This window comes from Silene latifolia, chromosome 10, assembly GCF_048544455.1.
Source record: "Silene latifolia isolate original U9 population chromosome 10, ASM4854445v1, whole genome shotgun sequence".
NCBI lineage: Eukaryota > Viridiplantae > Streptophyta > Magnoliopsida > Caryophyllales > Caryophyllaceae > Silene > Silene latifolia.
Genome location: NC_133535.1, coordinates 65670515 through 65681978, shown reverse-complemented (window position 1 = coordinate 65681978; position 11464 = coordinate 65670515).

Below are 11464 nucleotides of genomic sequence, written 5' to 3'. Positions count from 1 at the left end.
TTGGATTCCTTTTGTAAAATTTGCAATGCACGAAACTAAAACACTTTTCTTAGTTTGTTACTCCTTAGTCAATAAAGCAGCCTAGGATTTCGACAATCCCTTTTGAGTTTGGAAACTAAAGTTTGTGCAACACTTCAACACCCAACTTAGTTCGTCATCCAAACATGTGAACGAATCCTTAATTCTTCTCAAGAATCTCAAGGATGTTCTTTAAGGCTTTCACAAGCCATATTATGGGAATTATCCCTTTTATTGACTTGTTATGCTCTCAGCATATATCACATCATGGCACGTGCGTCTGTTGGCATACATGATCATTCTAATGGCGGAAACATTAGAATTTTATTTAATATGATCAACAACTTAATAGGTTCAGTGAATGACTATGACTCCATCATAGTAATTCTACTTCCATCAACATGAATAGCCTATTTGACCTTGTTGTTGTACAACAGATATGAAATATCTTATCCTTGACACGTCTGTCGCGTACCTGTCAAAAATAACCAACTGGTTCTAACTAATATAGCTAGGGAAGTCGGGTCGAATCCACAGAGAGGTAGGAATCTGTCGGCTAAATTCAAGTTCGTCTAAGTAACCAATTGGGGGTTTATAAAATGTGGTTTCTAAACTAAGAGAATAAGGGTAGAGAGATGAAAAGAAGGAGGGTTACAGATAAAAGAGAATAGCTAAGACAAACGGTTCACCATAATTATCTGGTCGAGTAATCTAGGTCCCAGGTCAATGCAGTACGGTCTAAGGGGTAGCGAACGTCACCTTTCGGTCCTTAATTCACCCTAAAGTGTAAACAGTTTAACTTTCGCCCTCGCTGCAATACTCTATTGTTCGCTACTAGTCTGCCTCTTCCAACCTTTCGGTCCAGGTTAAGGTCCACCAAGAATAAGGGTCTAATTGCGTCGACTCAATTAGGCAATTACAATTATATGTGGCATTTAAACAACAAGGACGGTACTAGCATTAACCTAGTAAGTCGATTACTCTCCCTTCAAATCATGGGTCCCCTATAGTCTTAGCATAGGTAATTAGTTACTCATAATCGTCGGATTAACAATTACAATAACTGAATAATTAAAACTAAGCATGATGACAAACTATTAAGAGATCGATTGAACTATTATAAAACAAGGAGAAAAAGGAATTAAAGCAGTGAATATGATTAAGAAATAAATTAAATTGATAATACCGAATCCGAGTAGCAAAGTAAAGAATAGAGATCCCAAGAACAATGATAGAAGTAATAAAGTGGAAATGTACGTCGTCAAAGTGCCGGGAGTAACGTGATGTTCTCCTCGTCTTTTCTTGAAAAATTATCTTAAACCTAATCTATGGACTGATTACAAAAGCCCATAAAAGATTAGGCGGAAATAAACCAAAAGCACACGAAAGCCCCTCGATCGAGGAGAAAGATCTCTCGATCGAAGGCCAAATCACTCGATCGAGACAGGACAACCTCTCGATCGAGCACCGCTTTTGAACCTCCTCGATCGACTCCTTGCCTGGTCGATCGACCAGCCTTGAGTGTATAAAGCATTCGATCGAGCAAGAAACTACTCGATCGAGCTACATAGGCACGGGACTTGAATTTCTTCCTTTACTCGGCTCATGCGTCCTCCAAGTGTAAGATTTCTAAGCTCCGGCTCCTATTTCCCATGAATGCGTACAATTGGGACAATTAAGGCTCGATTTAGCTCCTCCTCGGTCAATTCCTGCAAATTACAATAAACGGACCAAAGTAGAATATTCGGGGTATTTGTAGCGGATGCTACATAAAAAGCACGTAAATGCGTGTAAAAATGAGGTGAAAACCTTATATAAAAGACACGCATCAAATCTCCCCAAACCAAACCTTTGCTTGTCCCCAAGCAAATATGAATGCAACTAAGGGTGAACAATAGAACGGGACCAACGCATCAGCTACAAATCATCCACTAGAACCAATTTAATACAACAAAATGACAAAGTGGCAACTGAAAAGTGCAAACGAGTTAAATTAATGTTTCAAGCTTACTGAACTGTCGACCTTGCAAGATTCAAAGATGTCGGACTCTCACGGGTCGCTCGTCACTCAAAATCAGGTACAAGGTGAGTATATGTGTGAAAGATAGGAAGAAGCAAGACACTCACCTAACTCGACCTATAAGAACATGCATGCAGTTAACATGAATAAAGTCTCTACAACCGTACATATGCATTCCAACCGTACTAATGACCAAGACACGTGCCGAGGACTTACATTTGGGTTATTGAGGTAATGGGTAGGAAGGGGCTAAAATGAATTTGGATATGTGGGGTTAATAGCTAGGCTAGCAACAACGGATCCAAATATAGACTGCATCCCAACTTCGTACTCATAACAAAGAAGATGAAAAGTGCAAAATTATGCACTAAACTCACAAAACCAAGAGTCGTCAACTCCCCATAAGATATAAATAAGGCATGGGAGTGTGAAACATTGTGCAATTCTCATTCTTTTTCATTCTTTTTTTTTTCTTTTTGAATTTTTCTGTCTCTTTTTTCGCTTTCTTCCTTTTCATTTTTTTTCGTTCCATTTTTTTTTCAATTCAACATTTTTTTCTTTCTTTCTTTCCCTTCAATCTTTCCACCATCTCCTGAAATCAGATGAAATAACCATTTTGCAATGAAACATTCCAAGAACTACTCGTTACTAGCTCAGCTAGGGTAGGAAGTATTATAGAAAGTAGTTGATAGGACAAAAAGGCAATTTGGCTATGTGAGGCTCATGGGTAGAACGAAATAAGGGGGACTGCCTCTCCTAACACGTGTCACCATCCACAGACCGAATGCATACAGGTATTAAGAAGACTAGACTCATGCTTATGCAAATTGATGTTACATGTCTTAAAGAGAGTACTACTCACATTCTAAATGAAACCGGTCATGAATGTCACCAGTTTAATAAGCCCTAACCTCAGAATGTAATGTAGCTTGCCGACATAAAGAATCAAGTCTATTTGTTCAGATAAGAGAGAAACAAAAACTCGTAGATTATGCACATAATCATGCCAGCTAAATGTCAAGAATATGCCAGGCTCAAGTGAGGATTCAAAGTAGCGTCAATGTTCAAACGTTCCGACTCAAATTAAACATGAAAATTTTGAAAATGTTTTGAATTTTATGATTTTTATATGAATTTTTTTTTGAATTAATTAAAACAACAATGCATGCGGAAATAAATAAACGTGCAAGCAAAAATGCAAGAAACATGCAGACACAGATATGGATGCATACCTCCCCAAACCAAACCGTACAATGCCCTCATTGTACCAAAAATAGGGAAAGAAATGCAAACTGAAAAGAAGGGAGAAGTGGAGTCGGAAAACTTACAAAACGTCATATAGCGGGACCTCCCCAAACCGACCATGAACATGGGAGGTCAAAGAAAGTCAAACAGTGGCTTTGTAGACGTAACACAGCAGTTGGGGGTCATAACTACTCGATCGAGCGCCTGGAACAGCTCGATCGAGGGAACCAGTGTATTGGAAGGGCTCGATCGAGTGGCAACCCACTCGTTCGAGTAAGCACGGGTAGGGATCTGGTCGATCGAGGACATCATCAGAACGTGCTCGATCGAACACAAAGGCACTCGATCGAGTACTTTAACCTGCAAAAAACGCATGAAAGCAAGGAAGGCACTGAAATTGTTCATAAAGCAGTGTCCAATGTTTAACGTAAAGCTAAAGAAAAACAAATAGTTCAACAAAAGTACAAATAAAACTGTCCGGGTTGCCTCCCGGAGAGCGCTGGTTTAAGAGGTCCCGCACGACCTTTCTGGTATCAAGTAACTGGCGCGTCGAGCTCGTCGAAGTGCAAGACTTCAACGCGGTTGTCCGCTTCACTTGCCTCATGGTAATGCTTCACATATTGGCCATTCACCTTGAATCTATGACCCTCGGAATCTTCAAGCTCCACGGATCCAAATTTGGTAACAACTGTCACCGTGTATGGACCACTCCATCTGGACTTCAGCTTGCCAGGAAATAGTCTCAAACGGGCATTGAACAGCAACACCTTCTGCCCCACATGAAACTCCCGAGGTAAGATTCTCTTGTCATGCCATCTCTTCGTCTTTTCCTTGTAAATGCGCGAGCTGTCATAGGCATTAAGCCTAAACTCCTCTAATTCATCTAGCTGCAAAAGACGATTCTGACCACACAATTTAGGATCATAATTAAGCTCACGGATCGCCCACCAGGCCTTACATTCCAGCTCAACAGGTAAGTGACACGATTTCCCATAAACTAACCTATAAGGTGATGCACCAATCGGTGTCTTAAAGGCAGTTCTATAAGCCCATAATGTGTCATCTAGCTTAAGACTCCAGTCTTTCCGTGATTTAGAAACTACTTTAGACAAGATCTCCTTCAGCTCACGATTAGAGACCTCTACCTGACCACTAGTTTGGGGATAATACCCCAACCCACGCCGGTGTTGGACACCAACTCTAGACAGTATGGAAGTGAGTTTCTTTTCCTTAAAATGCATCCCCCCATCACTAATGACGACCCTAGGGACACCAAAACGGGGGAATATGATCTTTTTGAACATCTTTATCACGGTCTTACCATCACAATGAGGTGAAGCAATTGCCTCAACCCATTTTGACACATAGTCTACAGCTACTAAAATGTACCTGTTACCTTTACTGGACGGGAACGGTCCTTGGAAATCAATGCCCCAGACATCGAAAACCTCAACCTCTAGGATGCCATTTTGTGGCATCTCATGTCTCTTCGAAATGTTCCCTGATCGTTGGCAGGCATCACAAGCTGAAACAAAAGACTTGGCGTCAGCAAACAAAGAAGGCCAGGAGAAACCGGATCGAAGTACCTTAGCCACGGTGCGCGATGGACCGTGGTGACCACCATATGAAGAGGAGTGACAGCCTTCCAGGACTATTTTGGTCTCCCACTGCGGAATACACCGTCTCAGAGACCGTCGCACATTCCTTAAACAAGTAAGGATCATCCCGAATATCGCTTAGCGTTATACGTAAAACGCTTCTTTTTCTTTGATGAGAAAGGTCGGCGGCAGCTTGCCACCGACAACGGTTAGCTATATCTGCATACCAAGGTTCCTGGTCAACAATAGACGATATAACAACAATTAAAGAATCGTCAGGGAAAGAATCATCAATGGGTAGAGAATCTTCCCCTTCTTGTCGCATCAACCGCGACAAGTGATCGCCTACAACGTTTTCGGCTCCTTTCTTGTCCTTAATCGCAAATCAAACTCCTGAAGGAGGAGTATCCATCTCGAGCCGCGGTTTAGCCTCCTTCTTAGCAAGGAGATGCCTCAAAGCTGCATGGTCGGTAAAAACAGTGACTTCTGACCCAACTAAATAAGTACGAAACTTCTCTAAGGCATAAACTACGGCTAACGGCTCCTTCTCGATGGTAGTGTACTTCACTTGAGCCTCATCCGAGTTCGGCTCGCATAGTAAATGGCATTCAAGGCTTTGTCTTTCCTCTGGCCTAGCACCGCTCCTAGTGCATAGTCACTCGCGTCGCACATGATCTCGAACGGCAAGTCCCGGTTGGGAGGAATTTGTATGATCGGCGCGGAGACTAAGGCCCGCTTTAACTGTTAAAAGCAGAAAGACAAGCATCGATAAACACAAAAGGGGCATCCTTAAGCAACAGCTGTGTAAGTGGTTTAGCAATTTTGGAGAAATCCTTGATAAACCGGCGATAAAAACCGGCGTGACCAAGGAAGCTCCTCACCCCCTTAACATTAACAGGAGGTGGTAATTCTTTGAATCACTTGCACCTTTGCTTTGTCAACTTCTATTCCCCTATCAGAAACCAAGTGCCCTAAGACAACTCCCTCGTTGACCATAAAGTGGCACTTCTCCCAATTCAAGACAAGGTTAACCTCAATACAAATACCGCAACACTTTCTCAAGGTTAGACAGACAGTTAGAAAAATCACTTCCGTATACACTGAAATCGTCCATAAAAACTTCCATGATAGACTCAATATACTCTGAAAATATCCCCATCATACACCTTTGGAAGGTGGCAGGGGCATTGCACAAACCAAAAGGCATTCTGCGATACGCAAAAACGCCCTTAGGACAGGTAAATGTAGTCTTGGCCTCGATCGTCGGGTGGATAGGGATCGAAAGAACCCGAATACCCATCTAAATAGCGAGAAAAATTTATGAGAAGCTAACCTTTCTACCATTTGATCAATAAAAGGAAGGGGAAAGTGATCTTTCTTGGTGGCGGCATTCAGCTGTCTGTAGTCTATGCACATCCGCCAACCAGTCACTACTCGGGTAGGTATTAATTCATTCTTCTCATTTTTAACTACAGTTGTCCCTCCTTTCTTCGGGACTACCTGTCTTCGGGCTTACCCATCTAGAATTACCTACAGAATAAATAATACCGTCATCCAGCAGCTTCATTACCTCAGCCATCACAACATCCTCGCATCTTCCGGGTTCGGCCGACGCCGACCCTGTCTCGCAAGGTTTGTGATCCTCCGGCTCTATCCTGTGCATACAAATATCGGGACTAATCCCCATGATATCATCCAGTGAATAGCCCATTGCTTTCCTGTTTTTCTTAAGTACAGCTAACAAAGAAGTTAGCTGATCATCACTAAGCTTGGCACTAACAATGACGGATCTTGCTCTCGTATCGTCTAGAAAGGCATATTTAAGATGAGATGGGAGAGGCTTACGTTCCGGTACCTTTACCTCAATGGAGCAAAGAGTGCTGATCATTTGTTCCACCTGCTCTCCCTCATGCTCATCTAAATCATCAACAAGCAAATCCAATGCAGCGTCATCGTCCTTTGGGCTATCTGCACACTCATCAAAAAGCATAAGAGCTTCCAGTGGGTCCTTCATAAAAGAACCCGACCAGAAGTCATAAATAGACTCATCAATGATATCGACCGAATAATGGTGTCCTCTATCATTGGGTGGGCTAAAATCTTGGGCAAACTGAATGTGATAGCGTCATCCCCTCATCGCAAGAGTCGACGCCCTTGTCGACATCAATAACGGCCCCACTGTACAAAGGAACAGTCTTCCTAAGATAATTTGGGTCCGGGTGTCCTCGGCTATATCCAAAACAATGAAATCTCTTTGGGATGTATAGCTTGCCTATTTTCACAGCACATCCTCCAAGACACCTAAAGGTCTCCTAACAGATTTATCACCATCCGTAGGGTAATGTTAGTCACCTTGAAGTGACTCATCTTCAATTTCTTGCAGACGGGAAGGGGCATGACATGACGCGACACGGCACCTAAATCGCAGAGGGCCTTATCAATAACCATATTACCTATGACACAAGTAATAGAAAAGCTGCCCGGGTCTTTCATTTTTGGAGGGGCCTTATTTAATGACGAGTTACTAGACTCTTCCATAAATGAAATCGTCTCAAATTCACTCAAATTTCTCTTACGCGTCACAATATCTTTCATAAACTTAGCGTAAGTGGGTACTTGAGTAACAAGTTCGGAGAAAGGAACAGTTACCTGGAGGTTCTTCACGATGTCCACGAACTTACCGTCATCGTTGCTCAATCCTTGCGTCCTTCAGACGACTTGGGAAGGGTACCCTGGTAGCGATGAGCGGTCCTGCGACCTTTTCTTTACCCTTATCAATGCGTGACGTCTCCACAACAGGGGAAGATGACACGGTGGCGGTGTTATATAATAAATTAGAATTCCCGCCACTTACAGCACTGGGTCGAATACTTTTACTGGTCGATCGACCAGTTTCTTCTTCAATTTCACTCGATCGACCTGTCTTGACACTCGATCGAGTGCTTTCTTCAGCATAGTTACTCGATCGAACAACTTGAAGTTCTGTACTTCTCGATCGACCGCCATTGTCACTCGATCGAGTAACTGGATGATTAGAACCGCTCGATCGAGTAGATGAGTTGCTCGATCGAGTGGTTACTGCACACGCAGCAAGTATTTCCTGCAAAAACTCGTCTAGATCATCGTCTGAGTCATCGTTAGCTGCTAAAACCTCGTCTTCTTCATGAGGAGGGTCACTTTGAAAATTCATCGCACTGACGGGATCGCAAATTGGAGGAGTCTTGGCTTGGTCTGTCGCGAGTGTTAACTGCGCGACTTGTTCTTTCAACTCCGATATAACAGCATCAGATTGCTGTGACATACTCAACATGATAGATTTTAATTCGGCAATTGCTTCTCTTGAAGAAGGAGAGACCGGCTGTGGTATTGGTGTAGAAGGGGTAGAAACGCTCTTTATCTCTTCATATAACTGCGAGAAAGGAACTCCTTGCTTGTACTTCTTATAAGCAAGGGCGCGCTCTATACTTGCCGTACATTCATAAAGATCGTGCCCTTCTTCACCACATCTTCCACATGGCTCTGTATGCTCTGTAATCGTAGGCATCTCTGCAAACAACTTCCAAAACAACGGCTTATCTGCAAAACCGGTCAAAACTTTGCAGAAAATGAGATACTCCCAAGGAATAAATTCCTTGAGACAAAAGACAAACTTAATTAAAGCAACAAAAATTGCGCCACCTCCCCGGCAACGGCGCCAAAATTTGACACGTTTGTCGCGTACCTGTCAAAAATAACCAACTGGTTCTAACTAATATAGCTAGGGAAGTCGGGTCGAATCCACAGAGAGGTAGGAATCTGTCGGCTAAATTCAAGTTCGTCTAAGTAACCAATTGGGGGTTTATAAAATTTGGTTTCTAAACTAAGAGAATAAGGGTAGAGAGATGAAAAGAAGGAGGGTTACAGATAAAATAGAATAGCTAAGACAAACGGTTCACCATAATTATCTGGTCGAGTAATCTAGGTCCCAGGTCAATGCAGTACGGTCTAAGGGGTAGCGAACGTCACCTTTCGGTCCTTAATTCACCCTAAAGTGTAAACAGTTTAACTTTCGCCCTCGCTGCAATACTCTATTGTTCGCTACTAGTCTGCCTCTTCCAACCTTTCGGTCCAGGTTAAGGTCCACCAAGAATAAGGGTCTAATTGCGTCGACTCAATTAGGCAATTACAATTATATGTGGCATTTAAACAACAAGGACGGTACTAGCATTAACCTAGTAAGTCGATTACTCTCCCTTCAAATCATGGGTCCCCTATAGTCTTAGCATAGGTAATTAGTTACTCATAATCGTCGGATTAACAATTACAATAACTTAATAATTAAAACTAAGCATGATGACAAACTATTAAGAGATCGATTGAACTATTATAAAACAAGGAGAAAAAGGAATTAAAGCAGTGAATATGATTAAGAAATAAATTAAATTGATAATACCGAATCCGAGTAGCAAAGTAAAGAATAGAGATCCCAAGAACAATGATAGAAGTAACAGTGGAAATGTACGTCGTCCAGTGCCAGGAGTAACGTGATGTTCTCCTCAGTCTTATACTGAAAAATTATCTTAAACCTAATCTATGGACTGATTACAAAAGCCCATAAAAGATTAGGCGGAAATAAACCAAAAGCACACGAAAGCCCCTCGATCGAGGAGAAAGATCTCTCGATCGAAGGCCAAATCACTCGATCGAGACAGGACAACCTCTCGATCGAGCACTGCTTGCTGAACCTCCTCGATCGACTCCTTAAGCTGGTCGATCGACCAGCCTTGAGTGTATAAAGCATTCGATCGAGCAGTAAAACTACTCGATCGAGCTACATAGGCACGTCAGGACTTGAATTTCTTCCTTTACTCAGCTCATGCGTCCTCCAAGTGTAAGATTTCTAAGCTCCGGCTCCTATTTCCCATGAATGCGTACAATTGGGACAATTAAGGCTCGATTTAGCTCCTCCTTGGTCAATTCCTGCAAATTACAATAAACGGACCAAAGTAGAATATTCGGGGGTATTTGTAGCCAGATGCTACATAAAAAGCACAGAAATGCGTGTAAAAATGAGGTGAAAACCTTATATAAAAGACACGCATCAATCCTCATCAAACTCTCAACTCTATGCCAATATTCTCTCACATAGATTCAAAATCTAGAATACTTTGCATCCCATTCCAAGTCTCCCAATCACTCTTGCCAGAAGAGAGCATTGATACATTATTCTCAATAACTAATATGTTATCAACATATAAGACATGGAAAAACAATTCTAGCTCCCACTTAACTTCATATATATCATGATTCTTCAATCATGTGAATGAAACAATTCACTATTATCACATGAACGAAAAGTATAATCCTTTAATGCTTGCTTAAGATCATTCTAAGATCACTTAAGAAAGCTATGCATAATATGTTAGGATTCTTAGATCTTCATCTAAGATTTTGTGTTTCAAACACTTCCTTCTCTAAATTCCCATTTTAGAAAAGCGAATTTTACTTGCCATTCTTCATTAAAATGAAATACGGCAATTCCTAACACAATTAATCTTGATCAACAACTTTATGTCAATCTTATGCATTTGAGTACTCTAAAGCTATATTTACCTTTAAGGAGACACTCACATTAAAGTAAATCTACCCTTGAGTAACAATTTTCGGATTGTAATGCTTCGGCTTGTATGTTAGAAGGTCATGATACTATTACTTTCACAAAGTAATATTTTTAAACAAAAAGACATGTGCGATAAACTCCCACTGAACTATACTTCTATTCTATCTTCATAGACTATAGTTCATCTACACTCCCACTCTATAATTCTATTACTTTCACAAAGTAACATTTCAACTATAAGAGATGTTTGTGACGATTCAATCTACTCCCACTCTATCTCTCAGAAATACATCTATCTTCTTGAGAGATAGTTTTGTGAGTTAGAAACATATATATGGTGGAGTATTAGGAGTTTATCTAGACTATGTATTAGCTTTCAAAAGGCCATCCCAAACATGGCAGCTTGATATATGTAATATGGCAGTCTAATCCATGTGATTTGGTTTAATAGACTCTTTATTCTAGGTATCTCATGGTTGACCATCCGTTTAGAACTACTTGTCCGTATTGGATTGCAAATTCCCAAAATTGAGTTCAACAACTCAAACCAACTCATATTAGTTTGATCTTATGGGTAGTGACATTAGGTCATAATCCATCTTTAATAAATCAAATTTATTACTTAGATCTTTGCTACTACGATCGGATCGTAATGCTTTCGTCTTTTCTTCAATTGGTTCTCTACATCATTTAGAAATTTCTCAAATTTCTCAAATGCTTCACTTTATATTTGATTAAGTAAATATATACCCATATCTACTTAAATCATCGGTAAAAAGTGACGAAATAGTCATAAATCCCCTTGTGGTGATGCATATTTAGAACACATACATCGGCATGTATCACTTGCTTGTGTTCCTTTACCACTAAAGGAAGTGCAAATTATTTTGCGAAGGAGACAAGATTTGCATATTCCATATGATTGAAAATCAAATGGTTCAATAAATCTAGTCGACACTAGCCTTTAATGCGTTTCTCCTTTAC